The following is a 20796-nucleotide window of genomic DNA, read 5'->3' on the forward strand; positions in this document are numbered from 1 at the left end:
CTTTTTTTTTGTTACCCAGGGAAGATCACTTCTGGGTTTCTATACTGACAAGATACAAGATACAAGATACGGGAAGCTTTATTTTACGTCAGATACAATATAACAAGTTAACATTAGCTCATGAGCTATTTTCCGACAAACATATATAAAACAGAGATTAACAATGATAAAGCAGCTAAGGTAATAGTAATAGATAACATTCATGAAAACATAAAAATAATAGTAGTTATTAATATAGCTACTATAATAATTTTAAGACATATTTAAATAAAACAAATATAACAAATGTATAGAACATAAATATAGTACTTGAAGTATTAAAACATGCTAAGGAAATAACCTATATGGAACTAAACTTGAAAGAAGCAAACAACATAAAGAAAACAAACAAACACAGTGAACACTTACTCCAAGGTGATCAGAACACCTGGCATTACTGACGTTTGAATGTCTTATCTGCCCAACCAGTCTACTCGTCCAGTTGACAACAGATAGGCTTCTCTACGGAGAATAGAAAAAGTACAAAGGGCACAAGTGTTTGATCACCCGGAGTATACAAATAAGCTTATTTAGATAAGGAAACAGATTTTTTACGGTTTTTACAGGTTTACATATTTTACATAGTATATATTTTGGCATCATGTGTACATACAGTGAAACTAATAAACCAAAGCTACCGGTAAGTATTTACATCGAAAACAGATGCAGCATGTATAGTACATTAAAACACCGGCTTTGTAAGCTGTACGGCCTGTCCACACGCGCATTACTTTGCCAACATTTATATTGTCCCTTTAAATTGTTCTGTACACCAGATAAAAATATGATATTCTAAGGCTTTTATTATTGTGACATGTGCGTATCATAATATGCATAGATCTAATAATCATTATTTTAAATGTAACAAATAGCTCCCACCCAGTGGCCCTGCAAGCCATAATGAATGTAGCTTGTATAACACACGTATCTTATGACATTTAATGGCATTTGGTTACCAGTTCACGGTCAGACATGTCGTTATCGCACGCATCAAATTTGATATAAATGGGAACTACATAAGCATTTTAATAGTTTGGTAAGGATTTCAAACAAAATTAGATAGACATTGAAATTAAATAGTTTTCAGAAAATCCAGTATTACTGGACTAAGAATTGGATTTTAATGTGATAAAAAGCAGTCACAGTTTTCTGATTATCAATTCTTTAGTTAATTAAATGTTTTGGTACTATTTAAGACATTTTTGTACAGGTAGCTACATATTTAGAATTTGTACGTATCAGTATCAGAACAGTGTATGTTCATCAGAGCAGGGGAAAATTTCTTGAAAAACCCGATGACCTACATGTAGAGTGGCGAGTGTGTGTTTTCGAAAAATGTTGTAAACATCTAGTTTCGATTTTAATTCTCGGTGAGATTTGCTGACACAGGTGCATTGTACCCATTTTTCTTTTAGAAAAAGAGCGGACATAGATCTACTACTTTCGGTTTTAGCTGGATGTGAAGGATTTAATATATTTTACAAGGTAGCCAGACTAGACGTCTTTTATCAAATTTTTTTTTTTTTTTTGGGGGGGGGGGGGGGGGGGACAACGTTGACACTGATACAGTGCTTTAGGGTATAGCGGATAGCTAACTAATTTTTCCTGCATTCCAGTTTAAAGAAATGAAAATAATAGTTTTTTTTTAGTATATCAGACAGAAAACATCTATTCTTCTTAAAACATTCAGCTTTTAATAGAAATTCATGTGTATTTTCTCTCCATGCCATTGTTTACATATGCGCTGATTTAGGGTGTACAGTATAGCTTTGGTCATTTTTTCCATTATTAGTTTAAAATCCACATCTTAACAAACTTTCCGAAATTGCTTTACTATAAATCAGAATAATAATGTATTCTCTTTTCAAAAACATTCAGCTTTTTAAATTTCTATCAAATACTTTTCATGCACTGACGTTTTTAACATATACACTGATTCAGTCTATAGGGGATAGCTTTATTTTACATCTGATGACATATGAAAAATAACACAACAAGCAAATATCTAAAATGTATATCAGAATGTCTGTTTGCATGCCAGTAAAAGAATGATATGAAAATTTAGACAATAATTCAAGTCTAAATATAAAATTTCTCAATCTATCCTCTATACCCTAAAATCCGCTATACCCTAAAGCACTGTAGTGCGGTCTCCCAGAACCGTCATATAGATCTACTTTGCACAGGTACATTGCGGCTGGTCATCATGATAGCCGTCGTGTTTACTACTCGCCGTGATTTGACCCTTTTCTCATATATACATTTAAAAATAGAAAGATGCACGTCATGCGCGTGGTACGGAAGAGCATTAGTGCCAGGTGCGTTTTATTTATTTAACTTCGAAATTTCGAGATACTAACTCGAAATTAATTTCCACACTAGGTAACCCGATATCTTCGGCGCAGGATGCTATGTTCGGCGCTGGATCGATACATTGATTTGGAAACTTTAGTGGTGTTAGTATTCTCCTTATTTCGGTCTATAAAAACAAATAACCAGTAAAATCACCTTACTAGTCTTATCACGTAATAAATGAAGTTTCCAAAACCGATTTAAAATCCTGAAAAGATGCCATTTTAAGCAAAAACGGCGAAGTTAAATGTTAAACTTTACTCCACTTTCAGCAATTTTAAAGTTTATAGCCACAGTTCTTTGAAAATATTGCAAAACAAAGCCAATATCTTTATGGACTATACGTATCAACCTTTTTCCTGTCATCCTTCCAAATCATAATGTCTAAATCGGTGTTTTAGTGAAAAAATTTAAGTTTGAAATACACCATATGCACGAAAAAAGGCGATGTTTGGCGCAGGATAAAGATTTTGCGGCGATGTTCGGGAGCAGATTATTGTAAACTCCATGACAAATATCACAATGACCGTTTTTGACACTGTCAAGCAGATTTATGACATCTAAGTAATAGATTTTGCTGTATTTATTTAACGGTTTAGTACATCATGTACTTGTTTTTATTTGGAGACATGTTCATATGCATACATACATAGCGGATAGAGTGCAGTGATCAATTTGGACACTGTCAAGCAATTGTGTCTATTGTTTATATTCGATTTTTTTAGGATATTTTTGTTCCTTCTCATGAGAAGGAACACTTATGGTGAACATGTCACACTTGACTGAGCAGGTAATGGATACAAGGGTATCATCAAAGGCATCCGAATTCCAGTAGGCGCCGCCATTTTGTACTCATGCATATTCATTACAAATAGCCTCTTTGCCAATGTGTTTTTACGCATCTTTAAGTCAATCTTTAGTGAAATACAACTACTAAATAAACAGACCTACAAACACAATAATTTAGTTTAAACTATATAACTCCTAAATCTTACATGTCATATTGTAGAATCGAGATTAACTAAATGAATATTCATCATCTAAAAATAGTCTCCGTCTACTATTATTATCCCCCGACGAAAGTCGGAGGGATATAGTTTTGGCGTTGTCCGTCCGTCCGTCCGTCCGTCCGTCCGTCCTTCCGTCCGTCTTTCCGTCCGTCCATCCGTCCTTCCGTCCGTCCGTCCGTCCGTCCGGAGCCATATCTAGGAAATGGTTGGGAATATTTATTTAAAACTTCATATACATGTTCACCACTATGAGTTCTTGCGGCCCGTCAAGTTTCAGTCAGATTGCCTAAGTAACACCAGAGTTATGGCCCTTAGAATTTTCTAGTGTTAACTATATAGGGTACTATAAATATGGCAATTTCTGCATCATAACTTTTGATATATTTGACCTTGAACTATGAAACTTTAACAGAATTTAGAGCACTATAATGTGGTTGTGCACACACAATTTCGTATGGATTTCTTTTGTAACTGCAGAGTTATTGCCCTTTAATTGTCTAAAAATCCACATATTTGTACATAACAAACTTGCCATTTGGCAGAATTTCATTAAATTTCTTTCATTCTTTTCTGTGAACATTTATTATAAACATGTGAAGTTGCGCACCCACACCTTGGTCACCCGGGGTGACCCCGGGGTCAAAATTGACCCTGCCCCAGGGGTCACTTGATTTTACATAGGAAAATCTTTAAAAATCTTCTTCTCAAAAACCAGAAGCCCTAGAGCTTAGATATTTGACTTGTAGCATTGCCTAATGGACTTCTACTAAAGTTGTTCAAATCATGACCCCGGGGTCAAAATTGACCCCGCTCCAGGGGTCACTTGATTTTACATAGGAAAATCTTCAAAAAAATTCTAAAAATAAACTAGAAGGCCTAGATCTTAGATATTTGACATGTAGCATTGCCTAGTAGACTTCTACAAAATTTGTTCAAATCATGACCCCCGGGGTCAAATTGACCCCGCCCCATGGGGTTACTTGATTGTACATAGAAAAATCTTCAAAATTTTCTAAAAATAAACCAGAAGGCCTAGAGCTTAGATATTTGACATGTAGCATTGCCTAGTAGACCTCTACAAAATTTGTTCAAATCGTGACCCCAGGGTGAAAATTGACCCTGCCCCAGGGGTCACTTGATTTTACATAGGAAAATCTTCAAAAATTTTCTAAAAATAAACCAGAAGGCCTAGAGCTTAGATATTTCACATGTAGCATTGCCTAGTGGACCTCTACAAAATTTGTTCAAATCATGACCCCCGGGGTCAAAATTGACCCCGCTTCAGGGGTTACTTGATTTTACATAGGAAAATCTTCAAAATTTTTCTAAAAATAAACCAGAAGGCCTAGATCTTAGATATTTGACGTGTAGCATTGCCTAATAGACTTCTACAAAATTTGTTCAAATCATGACGCCCAGGGTCAAAATGACCCCGCCCCATGTGGTTACTTCATTGTACATAGAAAAATCTTCAAAATTTTCTAAAAATAAACCAGAAGGCATAGAGCTTAGATATTTCACATGTAGCATTGCCTAGTGGACCTCTACAAAATGTGTTCAAATCATGACCCTGGGGTCAAAATTGACCCCGCCCCAGGGGTCACTTGATTTTACTTAGGAAAATCATTAAAAATTTTCTTAAAATAAACCAGAAGGCCTAGAGCTTAGATATTTCACATGTAGCATTGCCTAGTGGACCTCTACAAAATTTGTTCAAATCATTACCCCTGGGTCAAAATTGACCCCGCTCCAGGGGTCACTTGATTTTACATAGGAAAATCTTCAAAAAATTTCTAAAAATAAACTAGAAGGCCTAGGTCTTAGATATTTGACATGCAGCATTGCCTAGTAGACTTCTACAAAATTTGTTCAAATCATGACCCCCCGGGTCAAATTGACACCGCCCCATGGGGTTACTTGATTGTACATAGAAAAATCTTCAAAATTTTCTAAAAATAAACCAGAAGGCCTAGAGCTTAGATATTTGACATGTAGCATTGCCTAGTGGACCTCTACAAAACTGGTTCAAATCTTGACCCCCTAGGGTCAAATTGACCCAGCCCCAGGGGTTACTTGATTGTACATAGGGAAATCTTCATAAATTTGCTAAAAATAAACCAGAAGGCCTAGATCTTAGATATTTGATATGTAACATTTCCAAGTAGACTTCCACAAACTTTGTTCAAATCATGACCCCCGGGGTAAAATTGGCCCCGCCCCAGGGGTTACTTGATTGTACATCGGAAAATCTTCCAAAAAATTTCTAAAAATCATCAGTTTGACATTAGAAACATGTAGCTCATATTACTCTGGTGAGCGATCCAGGGTGATCATGACCCTCTTGTTTTTCATTTTTAATTTTCCATCAATATTTATAATCAACATGTGAAATTTTGTTTCCTCTCCCGTTCTCCCGCACCCCCACACCCTTAAAAAATAAATATATATACATATATATATTTCCATTCCTTTTTTTTTTTTTTTTTTAAATGTTCAAACCTTCAACATGTTAAGTTGTGACTGCACAAGCCTTGCCCTCAGTCATGTTCAAGATATCTTACCAGTGTTCTCATAAGGACATCTGTTTTTTTTAAGTTCAAATGTACATGTTAAACAACAACACCTGGTGCCAAACCACTCAAAGACAATATTTCGTTCCAGTTAAACTTCAAGCTCATATTTCAATTAACTGCATTTAATTTTAAAAGCTAAGCTTATTACAGTAAGCATATCCCATTCAAAATAAATTCTTTAGTCAGGATCAAAGTATCATACATTTATTATGTACTCTTTAATTAAACGTTTGTTTTCTGTTAAATTGATTTTGACTAATGAAATTATTTGCTTCTTTAATATTAACATCCTTAACATTTTGCCGGATATATTTTTTTGCCATTCCTCACCACAAACCCTTTCGGCGGGGGATACCAATTCATCGAATTTGCTTGTTCTTCTCGGTTTCATTCTTTGCTGCTTCCAGAGGTTCTTTTTACGATTTTATTTCATACCAACTTTAATATTTTAACATTTTAAGTATAACCATCAAAACATACTGTACTAATAAAGTTATTCGAGATTTTTCACTTGTCTGTGAATGCTATTGCACGATACGTACCGTCACCACATAACAACATTTCAATTACTTCCCTTGTTTTTATCTAGAACTGTATAATTGCATTTCTTCATTTTACTGAGCTATAAATATTTCGAACTTGGTAATTTCATACCTTTTTATTAATTGTTTTGTAACTGTCAAGTTGTGAACTATTTATACGCATTTTTTTCAAATCCATCAGTTTGTTGATGCCGCCTTATATAAAACCCCTTTTTCTGCTGATTTAGTCGTTCTGAAGCTGTAAGTATCCATTACTGGCATATGGCAGAACATTGCTAATTAAAATTAGGCAAACAAACGACCAAATTCTGATCTGTGCCACTAGGACAGGTGTCGACATTGGTTCCCCAAATTTTGACAGAGTGATGGTATTTATTGTCCGCTAATAATATTTAGGTAGGTTCGATCGCTCATCTAAAGGTGTTTGTTTAATATTATTTTAAGTTAAATAAATGTTTGTGTGAAATAACTTTAAGTATTTTTAAAATAAATAGATAAGAATGCACGTAAACTAGCAAAAAACATAGTTCATAATTATTTTATTAAAGATCCCTTAAAAAGAATATTTAATGTGCGCTAGAAGGAACCTTTTGGTAAGCTAAATCTTGTCTTTTCTTGCATACCAGACGGGGATTTCCGGTAATTTTACCGGTGCTGGAAAAATCCATCTTACACCCGGGGGTGTAAGATGACTCTCGTGTTTTAAATGACGTATTACGAACTACATATATGTAGAAGATTTATGTAGTTATTTATATTTTATTTCGAAAAACGGAATAAATTAAAATCCAGTACCTTGACAGTTCCTCTTTGTTCCTGATAGTATATTTCTCGATTCAAAACACGTTATTAGTCCCCTACTGGTTGAAAACCAGTTTCGGGGACTATAGGAATGCGCTTTTCCGTCATTCCGTTATTCCGTCCGTCCGCAATTTCGTGTCCGGTCCATAACTCTTTTATCCATGAAGGGATTTTATTATTACTTGGCACAAATGTTCCCCATGATGAGACGACGTGTCATGCACAAAACCCGGACCCCTAGCTTAAAGGTCAATGTCACAATTGGAGGTCAAAGGTCAACAGGGTTTTTTTCTTGTCCGGTCCATAACTCTCCCATCCATGAAGGGATTTTAATATCACTAGGCACAATTGTACCTCATAATAAGACGATGTGTCATGCACAACTTTCAGACCCCTAGCTCAAAGGTCAAGGTCACACTTTGTAGTCAAATGTTAACATGGCATGAACAGGGTCTGTTTCGTGTCCGGTCCATAACTCTTTCATCCATGAAGGGATTTTAATATTACTTGACACAAATGTTCCCCATGATGAGACGAGGTGTCATGCGCAAAACCCGCACCCCTAACTCAAAGGTCCAGGTCACAATTGGAGGTCAAAGGTCAACAGGGTTTTTTCCTGGTCTGTCCATAACTCTCTCCTGTCCGGTCCATAACTCTCCCATTTATGAAGGGATTTAATATCACTTGGCACAATTGTACCTCATAATAAGACGATGTGTCATACACAACTTTCAGACCCCTAGCTCAGAGGTCAAGGTAACACTTAGTAGTCAAATGTTAACATGGCATGAACAGGGTCTGTTTCGTGTCCGGTCCTTAACTCTTTCATCCATGAAGGGATTTTAATATTACTTGACACAAATGTTCCCCATGATGAGACGACGTGTCATGCGCAAAACACGCACCCCTAACTCAAAGGTCAAGGTCACAAGGGCTTTTTTCTTGTCCGGTCCATAATCTATGAAGGGATTTTAATATCAATTGGTACAATTGTACGTCATAATAAGACGATGTGTCTTGCACAACTTTCAGACCCCTAGCTCAAAGGTCAAGGTCACACTTAGTAGTCAAATGTTAACATGGCATGAACAGGGTCTGTTTCGTGTCCGGTCCATAACTCTGTCATTCATTAAGGGATTTCAATATTACTTGGCACAGATGTTCTCCATGAAGAGACAACGTGTCATGCGCAAATCCCGGAGTCCTTGCTCAAAGGTCAAGGTCACAATCGGGGGTCAAAGGTCAATAGGGCTTTTTTCCTGTCCGGTCCATAACTCTGCCATCTATGAAGGGATTTTGATATTACTTGGCACAAATGTTCCCAATGATGAGACAACATGTCGTGCGCTAAACCCGGACCCCTAGCTCAAAGGTCAAGGTCTCAATTGGAGGCCAAAGGTCAATAGGGTTTTTTTCCTGTCTGGTCCAGAACTCTGTCATCCATCAAGGGATTACAATATTACTTGGCATAAATGTTCTCCATGATGAGACGACATGTCATGGTCAACACCCAGAACCCTAGCTTAAAGGTCAAGGTCACAATTTGAGATCAAAGGTCAATAGGATTTTTTTTCCTGTCCGGTCTTTAACTTTGTCATGCAAAATAGGATTTAAATATCAGTTGGCACAAACATTCCCCTGGATGAGACAACATGCTGTGCGCAAAGCCCGGGCCCTAGGTCTAAGGTCAAGGTCATACTTAGAGGTCAAAGGTCAAATTCAAGAATGACTTTGTCTGGAGCATTTCTTCTTTATGCATGGAGGGATTTTAATGTAACTTGGCACAAATGTTCACCACCATGAGACAAATTGTCTTGCACCAGAACCAGGTCCCTAGGTCTAAGGTCAAGGTCATACTTAGAGGTCAAAAGTCAAATTCAAAAATGACTTTGTCCGGAGCATTTCTTCTTCATGCATGGAGAGATTTTGATGTAACTTGGCACAAATGTTCACCACAATGAGGCACACTTTTTTAGTATTACGTCCCTTTGTTGTTACTATAAATAGATTACATTGTAACTTTTTTATACTGGCCGTAGGGAAAAATCGAGACCACTTTTCTGTGGTACAACATGCATGTTACATCCAATATTTAGGTGTATTTTGATCTATCTCTACCTGGTAAAGATTTTCTTGTGGACTTACATTATATAGATTTTTTTTTAGGATTAATTTCACTTTGTTGTTAATATAAATAACTTTTATGATAACTTTTTGTATAATCGGCCAAAAAAATTCCAAATGAATACAACTGTACGTTTTTATATAGGCAAATTGTAATCCAAGTGCTTTGTTATATTATATTGTATAATATAGTACAATATTGTTTATACATCATTGACAGATATCAGTTCATTATGTTATACTGCAGTAGAGAAAATTAGGTGCCTTCCAGTAGGGGACTTTGTATTCCATGGCAATACTTCATTCACTTGTTTTATCAAAAATTCATAACGTTACGCTGCAACTGATAAAACAAAACCGGACCAGCCAAACGATTCAAATTTGCCATAGTATAGAAGGGTATTCCCTATGGATCCATTCTCGACTACATTGCACATCAAACTAGACTAGAACTAATAATAAAAGTCACGGCCTTATCCCATTTAATCAACATTTGTTATTTATTGTCAATAGTCAGAAGCGACAGGCCGCTCTTACTGATATATGGTTTAAATCTAGGTCACTTCTCACCATGGTTAAAACAGCATGCCTTTCAGAGTGCGGGCGAGACTGTTGCTTCTTATATTCATGTCCTACTGATAAAATAATGGTATCATTTGAGAGTGTATTGCTTACTGTTGATAGAGAAAATATAAATAACATGACAAAGTATGTTATAGAATTTTTTCAGGCCCCAATTTGGGTAACCCCGTTTATTTCAACTTGTATACATTTATAGATACATACAAACACATGATGGATACGTACAATCAGATGAATAGATAATGTAACTACTTCACATTCTGGGTAAAGTCATATATTGTCACTGACATTTGTAATCTGACAGTAATATTTACAAAAACAAAAAACAAAAATGTTTAAGAAGAATTGTGTATGAAAAAAAGGTCAAAAATATAGACAGGAACAAAATAGCACATATGTATGAAATATAATTATATGCAAGTTATTTAAAAAAAAGAAAAAGAAGAAAAATCGGGAAAATGGGGGTAAACTGTTTGATAAAACAAAAAAAATAAAAAATCCCTTTGATTTCAGTAACTATGGTTAGCTGTATTAATAAAAGATCAGAAATAACAAGTATTTGTTTTTGTTTTTTTGATATTTTGGTATTGCTAAAGGTAATATTTAGGCAGGTAGAAAATATTTTACTTTGATTTTTCTTAAATTCTGCTGTTAATATTAGCTTAGTTATCTATCCTTTTGATAACTTGAGACCAATTATTTTCGAATTCGGATATGTTATTATTTATGGCTGAAATGTATTTCAAACTTATAAGTTTATCTTTGAAATAAACTTTAAACATTGGTATAGAGAGGTACCTACAACAGTTTTCTTTAAACTTTGATTTGTAAACATAATACTTAGGAGTAAAGAAAGATAGTTTCCAGCTCGATTGCTGTAGGTAACATACGGGAAAAAAATGAAACTCTTTTTCTGCAAATGAATTTCAATAGTAGTATAGGCGCCACTTTGCTTGTAAACAAACGGGCGCCATCTTGGATGACCTAGTTACTATAATTAGTAACTCATTTGCATATAAGAATTCATAATAAGTGCGTGTGTGCGACGGCCATTTTAAATTCTAATGACGTATTTATGAAAATGCTTAGGAATGTCTTGTATACTTATCTAGGGCGTGTTCGCGCATATCGAGGGTCAGCCCTACAGGTCACAATAGCCTAAATAGTTTTCCCTATATATTCTATATAAAACTGACTTTTTTCAAAGCATAGCTAGACCCATTTCAGAGAACAAATCCTTTCCTCATTTTAAAGAGTTATGATAAAACTGATATAAAATGAAGAGAAAAGTAGGGTCATGTATCTTCTAAGGGAGATTTCTCTGGTCACATTACTGTAAACTGACATCAAAATCACACTTCTGTGACCCGGAAGTACTACTCATACTAAAATTGAGCTTGACTTCACCGAATACAACATGCTCTCCCACGTGTCTTACCAAAATGTCAACAATACATCCACAGTGAAATTTAAACAAAAACTAGCCTCAATTTAGACCTCTGTTAAGTGAAAAATTAGTATTCAAATACCTGGCAGCCATTACGCGACTAGACCAGATGGCTCACACGCTGGTTCCTTTTAGTTTAGCTAGGCCCGGAGATAACACGAAAACAAAGCTATACGCATGCGTTATAAAGAATCCTCTTATAAAAAACCATTCGAAAGAAAATTTATAATAATGTCTACAACTTGACCATTCATTAAAACCTATACGAGAATAACTATTTATAAAATGAAATTAAAAGACAAACTATTACGCACTCAACGGATGTAAACCCGTCGATATCCCACGCTAAAATGAACCAACGCTCTTTATCCGTTTAGAATACAGATTAATACCGTCGTTTCTAAACATAAAATAGCCAATCAGAAGGCAGGAAAACGAACCAATGTAACATTTCCAATAAAGTCGTTTTGACCAATCAAAACGTCGAAATTTTAACCAATCAATCCTCCTGCTCCTCCTCCTCCTCCTCCACTCCTCCTCCTCCTCCACTCCTCCTCCTCCTCCACTTCCACTCCTCCTCTTCCTCCTCTACTCCTCCTCCACTCCTCCTCCTCCTCCACTCCTCCTCCTCCTCAACTCCTCCTCCTCCTCCACTCCCCCTCCTCCTCCACTTCACGCCTCCTCCTTCTCCACTCCTCCTCCTCCTTCACTCCTCCTCCTCTTCCACTCCTCCTCCTCTCCTCCTCCTCCTCCACTCCTCCTCCTCCTCCACCACTCCTCCTCCTCTCCCTCCTCCTCCTCTACTCATCCTCCTCCTCCTCCACTCCTCCTCCTCCTCCTCCTCCACCACTCCTCCTCCTCCTCCTTCACTCCTCCTCCTCCACTCCTCCTCCTCCACTTCACTCCTCCTCCTCCTCCACTCCTCCTCCTCCTCCACTTCACTCCTCCTCCTCCTCTCGTCCTCCTCCTCCACTCCTCCTCCACTTCTTCCTCCTCCTCCACTTCCTCCTCCTCCACTCCTCCTCCTCCTCCTCCTCCTCTTCTTTCTCCTCTGCCCCAAGAAAGCGTAAGAATGGCAAACAGAATAAAGCAGTGTCTTTTTGATAAAAGATACTTACATCGATTTCACAAATGCATCAGTGTCCTGTTTGCCATCAGTCTTTCTCTAGGATCGACAACATGCGGAGACATCAACGTTATGTCCACGGAAATGACGAAGCCACTGACAGTTTTTCCACTACCACTTGGTCCTGAAACGATCATAGAAAATGGATGTTGAAACGTGATCTCTCTTGAGATGTCCCATGCTTGTAATGGCGGTGAAAAACTGTCAGTGGCTTCGTCATTTCCGTGGACATAACGTTGATGTCTCCGCATGTTGTCGATCCTAGAGAAAGACTGATGGCAAACAGGACACTGATGCATTTGTGAAATCGATGTAAGTATCTTTTATCAAAAAGACACTGCTTTATTCTGTTTGCCATTCTTACGCTTTCTTGGGGCAGAGGAGAAAGAAGAGGAGGAGGAGGAGTGGAGGAGGAGGAAGAAGTGGAGGAGGAGTGGAGGAGGAGGACGAGAGGAGGAGGAGTGGAGGAGGAGGAGTGAAGTGGAGGAGGAGGAGGAGTGGAGGAGGAGGAGGAGGAGTGAAGTGGAGGAGGAGGAGTGGAGGAGGAGGAGTGAGGAGTGGAGGAGGAGGAGGGGTGGAGAGGAGGAGGAGGAGGAGTGGAGGAGGAGGAGGAGGAGTAGAGGAGGAGGAGGGAGAGGAGGAGGAGTGGTGGAGGAGGAGGAGGAGTGGAGGAGGAGGAGGAGAGGAGGAGGAGTGGAAGAGGAGGAGGAGTGAAGGAGGAGGAGGAGTGGAGAAGGAGGAGGCGTGAAGTGGAGGAGAGGGGGAGTGGAGGAGGAGGAGGAGTGGAGGAGGAGGAGGAGTGGAGGAGGAGTAGAGGAGGAAGAGGAGGAGTGGAAGTGGAGGAGGAGGAGGAGTGGAGGAGGAGGAGGAGTGGAGGAGGAGGAGGAGGAGGAGGATTGATTGGTTAAAATTTCGACGTTTTCATTGGTCAAAACGACTTTATTGGAAATGTTACATTGGTTCGTTTTCCTGCCTTCTGATTGGCTATTTTATGTTTAGAAACGACGGTATTAATCTGTATTCTAAACGGATAAAGAGCGTTGGTTCATTTTAGCGTGGGATATCGACGGGTTTACATCCGTTGAGTGCGTAATAGTTTGTCTTTTAATTTCATTTTATAAATAGTTATTCTCGTATAGGTTTTAATGAATGGTCAAGTTGTAGACATTATTATAAATTTTCTTTCGAATGGTTTTTGTACTAGAGGTTCTTTTTTACGCATGCGTATAGCTTTGTTTTCGTGTTATCTCCCGGCCTAACTAAACTAAAAGGAACCAGCGTGTGAGCCATCTGGTCTAGTCGCGTAATGGCTGCCAGGTATTTGAATACTAATTTTTCACTTAACAGAGGTCTAAATTGAGGCTAGTTTTTGTTTAAATTTCACTGTGGATGTATTGTTGACATTTTGGTAGGACACGTGGGAGAGCAGGTTGTATTCGGTGAAGTCAAGCTCAATTTTAGTATGAGTAGTACTTCCGGGTCACAGAAGTGTGATTTTGATGTCAGTTTACAGTAATGTGACCAGAGAAATCTCCCTTAGAAGATACATGACCCCTACTTTTCTCTTCATTTTATATCAGTTTTATCATAACTCTTTAAAATGAGGAAAGGATTTGTTCTCTGAAATGGGTCTAGCTATGCTTTGAAAAAAGTCAGTTTTATATAGAATATATAGGGAAAACTATTTAGGCTATTGTGACCTGTAGGGCTGACCCTCGATATGCGCGAACACGCCCTAGATAAGTATACAAGACATTCCTAAGCATTTTCATAAATACGTCATTAGAATTCAAAATGGCCGTCGCACACACGCACTTATTATGAATTCTTATATGCAAATGAGTTACTAATTATAGTAACTAGGTCATCCAAGATGGCGCCCGTTTGTTTACAAGCAAAGTGGCGCCTATACTACTTTCAATATTAAATTTTTCTTTAGCCCAATTACTTAAATCAAATAAAAACTTATTGACATGTGCACATTCAAATGTTAAATGCTCTATTGTCTCCTGTTGTTAACAACAATATGAACATAATTTGCTGTCGGCTTTATTTTTTTTATAAAAAATGATTTAGTTACTATATACAATGTTTTAATTTATCTTGAATTGAAAAGTTTTTAATTTCAAATTGACTTCCTTGATTGTTTCTAGATTTCTGCAGTATAATTTCTAATTCTGAGATATGTTATGTCCTAATGTTTGGTTCCATTGATTTGGTATGGATATTTCGTAGTAGTATAGGCGCCACTTTGCTTGTAAACAAACGGGCGCCATCTTGGATGACCTAGTTACTATAATTAGTAACTCATTTGCATATAAGAATTCATAATAAGTGCGCGTGTGCGGCGGCCATTTTGAATTCTAATGACGTATTTATGAAAATGCTTAGGAATGTCTTGTATATTTATCTAGGGCGTGTTCGCGCATATCGAGGGTCAGCCCTATATATTCTATATAAAATTGACTTTTTTCAAAGAGCTAGCAAACAGAGAACAAATCCTTTCCTCATTTTAAAGAGTTATGATAAAACTGATATAAAATGAAGAGAAAAGTAGGGGTCATGTATCTTCTAAGGGAGATTTCTCTGGTCACATTACTGTAAACTGACATCAAAATCACACTTCTGTGACCCGGAAGTACTACTCATACTAAAATTGAGCTTGACTTCACCGAATACAACCTGCCCTCCCACGTTTCCTACCAAAATGTCAACAATACATCCACAGTGAAATTTAAACAAAAACTAGCCTCAGTTTAGACCTCTGTTAAGTGAAAAATTAGTATTCAAATACTTGACAGCCATTACGCGACTAGACCAGATGGCTCACACGCTGGTTCCTTTTAGTTTAATTAGGCCGGGAGATAACACGAAAACAAAGCTATACGCATGCGTTATAAAGAAACTCTAGTATAAAAATCATTCGAAAGAAAATGTATAATATAATTACGTACTGCTGACCAGTCATTAAAACTATACGAGAATACCTATTTATAAAATGAAATTAAAAGACAAACTATTACCCACTCAACGGATGTAAACCCGTCGATATCTCACGCTAAAATGAACCAACACACTTTATCCGTTTAGAATACAGATTAATACCGTCGTTTCTAAACATAAAATAGCCAATCAGAAGGCAGGGAAACGAACCAATAAAACATCTCCAATAAAGTCGTTTTGACCAATGAAAACGTCGAAATTTTAACCAATCGACGCTCAATATTATTAACGAATGACATCGCGAATTCAGAAAGCGAATCGTATATAAGAGAGTGCACAGCCGTCATCCATTGGAATTCATACGGGTGACATGGAAAACTTTACCGTTAACACTTTCACCGGCGCGGACGAATTTTGCGGGGATCAGGCGTTCTCTTCTGCAAATGACAACGGTAAGTCTGAATACTGATCTGAGAATAAACTATTTTGACAGGCTTAAATCCGTACTATAACGTACAAATACGATGATTTTACATAGCGCGATTTATGAGCGCATTAATATAATGATTACAATTTCTTTAATAAACCCGATACGAAATACAATAGAAATAATTAACTAAATTATTCATACAACTTACCAGTCCGGATAAATTCGCCTAATGAATCAATGGTTGAATAGAAATATCGTTTCACTACCAACAGCCGATCGGAATGCATTATTTTGACAAGCGGTAACGTTTTTCCAATACAGGTTGAGACACGTATCGCTTTACGTCTACTCCACGCTACACATATATCGATTTTAAACAGCGCCGTTAACGCTTTATACATAATTATAGAAATGATTATAGCAAAATGTCATGAATTTACCCGATACGAAAAATGAAATAGAAATACCTAATTTAATCGTTCACACAACTTACCTGTCCGGATAAATTCGCCTAATGAATCAAATCTTTAGATGGTTGAATAGAAATATCGTTTCACTACCAACAGCCAATCGGAATGCAATATTTTGACAAGCGGTAACGTTTTTCCAATACAGGTTGAGACACGTATCGCTTTACGTCTACTCCGCGCTATATATTTATCGATTTTAAACAGCGCGTTAACGCTTTATACATAAGTATAGAAATGATTATAGCAAAATGTCATTAATTTACCCGATTCTAAAATGAAATAGAAATACCTAATTTAATCGTTCATACAGCATAAACCGTTGTGTGCATTGTACCTGAGATCCTTTAATCGAATGATATTTACCTGTAGAACTCCAGTATATAACACTTCGCTACCTACAACCAATCAGGAAGCAGAATTTTGACAAGCGATAGCGCGTAGTTTAACATTTGGCCGCATTATTGAGCGCGTTTTATAATTTCTGTGTATAGCTTTATAAATACTAACGGAATTAAAAAGCTAGGTTATTGAGTTTATTTATTTCCTCTAACGGTTTTTAATGTGATAATAGAAAGGAATGTTTACTGTTCTTTAATACATAGATGAATAACTATTGACACGGCAGTCAATTAAGCACGATGGCTGTCTTACCTTACCTATCTGTTAAAAAACGTAAAGTACAACATTTCTCTATTATGCTTGGAACGGCTTTAGCAGTGTTTGGTATCAAATGAAAGGTTTTGACGAGTACTATTGACAAAATGATTTGTTTTATCACATATCCAAAATGGCAGCGAATGAATTTACAGGGCGAAGTATAATAAATAGAGCCAAAGCAACGTTCTGATTAGTTAATATAACTTATAGCATTGCTTTGATTTGCTAGCGATACGGCGCATTTTGATTGGTTTAATTCTCAAAGGAAGGCTAGCTTACGTGTTAAAACTTGTCATTTTTGCGATATTTTGGTTCAAAGCTGTTCGAAACTGGTATGTTATTTTATCAATTAGTGAAACGATGTTGAAGAAATAAAATACAATAAAGGAATATGTCGTTTTATTTGTGTGCACCAACCGATGCTTCATCTTTTCAGTTAAATCAAATTCGAATGTATAGGTTATAAATAACAAAGACATATTGTACTTTTAATCTTTTATTGCCAAAGCTTGTAACACATATACAGACTACATGTATCAACTAAAATAAGACACAATAAATTCATCATTCGACTTCTTGCGATACGCATCAAACGGTTTTAAAATGTCCTTCATTTTTCGTCCGGAACATCGGTTCATAATGTAATATACGCAATACAGCCCGCATATGTTTGAATCCGTATCCTGTATTTGACTGAAGTTCATCCAATAACGCTTCTTTAACGCTTGCTCAAAAATGAACTTTGTAGTGCTCGGTCTATTACCTAGTGAATCGAAAAATTCGTCGGGCCCTCTTTTTGGAAAGTAAAAGACCACCCAATGTTTTCCTGATCCCTGGCTCGTGTCTGTATTCGAAATGACGTATTGTCCTCTACGTATTTGAAGTTGGTCCGCGGCGCATATTGTCACAGGGTACTCTTTTAACATTTCCTCGAGTTCGTAGTTATTCATTTTAAAATGTATAGGTGTTCCAATCTATAGTATCTTGGGTCATGCTTTCGCGATATTTCTTACGTCTTGGACTGTCTAAATCGCGACTCAAAGGTGTGTCCATTTTATACCTATGTCGCTTCAGATCACTATGCTTTCGTGACTGTCTTATTTCCGACCTAGCAATATCAACCGCTTGGGCTACGGGTGTCACAAGTTTTACTACGGGGAGATCTTCCCCTTTTTGTTCTTGTTTCATTGCTTCCCTTTCTCGTTCCTCTTTTAATTCGGCCATTTTTCTTCGATATGCACTGCTTCCTACAAAGTAACGGCCCATATGATCAGGCCGTACGTATCCGTCCCTCAGGTCTTTGAAATGTTGTATCCATTTTTCAGGGTCCGGTTTATCCGGGACCCATTGTTCTTGTTTATAATCGTACACTTCTATGGAACCCATTTTGACACGGTGAAAGTTAAAACACGCCAATCCTTCTTACAACGTTCATTCATCATCATCCGATTCTTGATCGTCATCACTTTCTTTATTATTATCCTCCATTGAATAGTCTCCTTTGGTTTTATGATCGGGCCACAACTCAACAAAAAGGTCTTTTCTAAGGGCAATGGCTTGCCGAATAGATTCTTTGACAGTCATCCCGTGCTGATTTTTAAGTTTCTTAGCCGACTGTATAATCTGCTGCTGAGTAGGGTCGTTTTGTAGCTCATAAAAGTCGATTAGAGATCGGGCATAATTTTGTCTCAGTCTCTTTCTTAGTTCAGGCAGCACGTCATTAGCGGTGTGACGGTACGCGTCTTCAAAAGAGAGCCCTTGTTCCGTATAGTTGCTAACTTTAGCGCTGAATTGTTCTTTAATAGATTGTCTGAGAGGATACTGAAAACGCTTATCCCATATCTCACGGCGTGATCGCTCTTCTATAATCTCAACTTTTCTACGTTTACCTGGAGGTCCCTTGATCAAAGATCGTTTCTTTACAAAGCTTGTGACATTATTTCTATTTTCTGTTTCATCATCACTATCATCATCATCATCATCATCATGGTCATCATAATCCTCCTCCTCATCTTTATCCTTGTCATCATTTTTGTCAGATAAGTATCCTTCTCCATTGAAATAGTCTTCTTGTTTATATTCATCATTCGTTCGTTTTCTCTTTTCTGGATTGATCGCCTCGAAAATGTTTTCGCGTAAACGGTGTTGTTCTGGGGTGCTCGATTTTAAGTCTATTACCAAATAACCGTGCGGTCTTGATGTCGCTCGTTCAAACCGTTTCATAAAGATATTACTAGACGAAGGGTAAATTCTTCTGGCCAATGTAGCAACTTGTTGTCTGTCAATAGGATTATTAAATAGCACCAGATACTGCGTATTCAAAGCGATATCTCTACAAGCTTTACCTTGAGGGAACAAATTTTGGGTGAGATATACGACAGATATGTTCCTGTGGTGACTGCCCTTGGTAAAGAGATCAGCAATTCTTTGATCGCATTTAGCTTCAGTCATCAAGTCCTCAAAGACCAGCAGGTTCCTTCGATTAACATTTATATATTGGGAATCGTTTAGGTAGTCTGGAATACCGTGTACAAATTCGACCCCGGGAATTTCACGCCGAAGTTCATCATACAATGGTTGCCATTGTCCAAAACACCATATGATACGCTGAGGCTGAGGTCTTACAAGATTTGATGATAACAGTTTTCTTGTCCATTCAGTTTTTCCACTACCACTTGGTCCTGAAACGATCATAGAAAATGGATGTTGAAACGTGATCTCTCTTGAGATGTCCCATGCTTGTAATGGCGGTGAAAAACTGTCAGTGGCTTCGTCATTTCCGTGGACATAACGTTGATGTCTCCGCATGTTGTCGATCCTAGAGAAAGACTGATGGCAAACAGGACACTGATGCATTTGTGAAATCGATGTAAGTATCTTTTATCAAAAAGACACTGCTTTATTCTGTTTGCCATTCTTACGCTTTCTTGGGGCAGAGGAGAAAGAAGAGGAGGAGGAGGAGGAGGAGGAGGAAGTGGAGGAGGAGGAAGAAGTGGAGGAGGAGTGGAGGAGGAGGACGAGAGGAGGAGGAGTGGAGGAGGAGGAGTGAAGTGGAGGAGGAGGAGGAGTGGAGGAGGAGGAGGAGGAGTGAAGTGGAGGAGGAGGAGTGGAGGAGGAGGAGTGAAGGAGGAGGAGTGGTGGAGGAGGAGGAGGAGGAGTGGAGGAGGAGGAGGATGAGTAGAGGAGGAGGAGGGAGAGGAGGAGGAGTGGTGGAGGAGGAGGAGGAGAGGAGGAGGAGGAGGAGAGGAGGAGGAGTGGAAGAGGAGGAGGAGTGAAGGAGGAGGAGGAGTGGAGAAGGAGGAGGCGTGAAGTGGAGGAGGAGGGGGAGTGGAGGAGGAGTTGAGGAGGAGGAGGAGTGGAGGAGGAGTAGAGGAGGAAGAGGAGGAGTGGAAGTGGAGGAGGAGGAGGAGTGGAGGAGGAGGAGGAGGAGGAGGAGGAGGAGGATTGATTGGTTAAAATTTCGACGTTTTCATTGGTCAAAACGACTTTATTGGAAATGTTACATTGGTTCGTTTTCCTGCCTTCTGATTGGCTATTTTATGTTTAGAAACGACGGTATTAATCTGTATTCTAAACGGATAAAGAGCGTTGGTTCATTTTAGCGTGGGATATCGACGGGTTTACATCCGTTGAGTGCGTAATAGTTTGTCTTTTAATTTCATTTTATAAATAGTTATTCTCGTATAGGTTTTAATGAATG

General features: G+C 37.9%; 1 protein-coding gene across 4 annotated transcripts in view; it reads left to right on the forward strand.

Moving 5' to 3' along the window:
- The first annotated feature begins 1289 nt into the window (after positions 1-1289).
- The window catches only part of LOC123549659 (uncharacterized), an 83848-nt gene continuing 64341 nt past the window's right edge, over positions 1290-20796 (forward strand). The window contains exon 1 of one of the 4 annotated variants that reach the window (XM_053545109.1): positions 1290-1524. The gene's annotated coding sequence lies outside the window, so the exon portion shown is untranslated. Of the gene's footprint in view, positions 1525-6297; positions 6384-20796 lie in introns of those variants that run through there. The other 3 variants (XM_053545108.1, XM_053545111.1, XM_053545110.1) reach the window with 3 other exon arrangements.

This window comes from Mercenaria mercenaria, chromosome 6 (assembly GCF_021730395.1).
Source record: "Mercenaria mercenaria strain notata chromosome 6, MADL_Memer_1, whole genome shotgun sequence".
Lineage (NCBI taxonomy): Eukaryota > Metazoa > Mollusca > Bivalvia > Venerida > Veneridae > Mercenaria > Mercenaria mercenaria.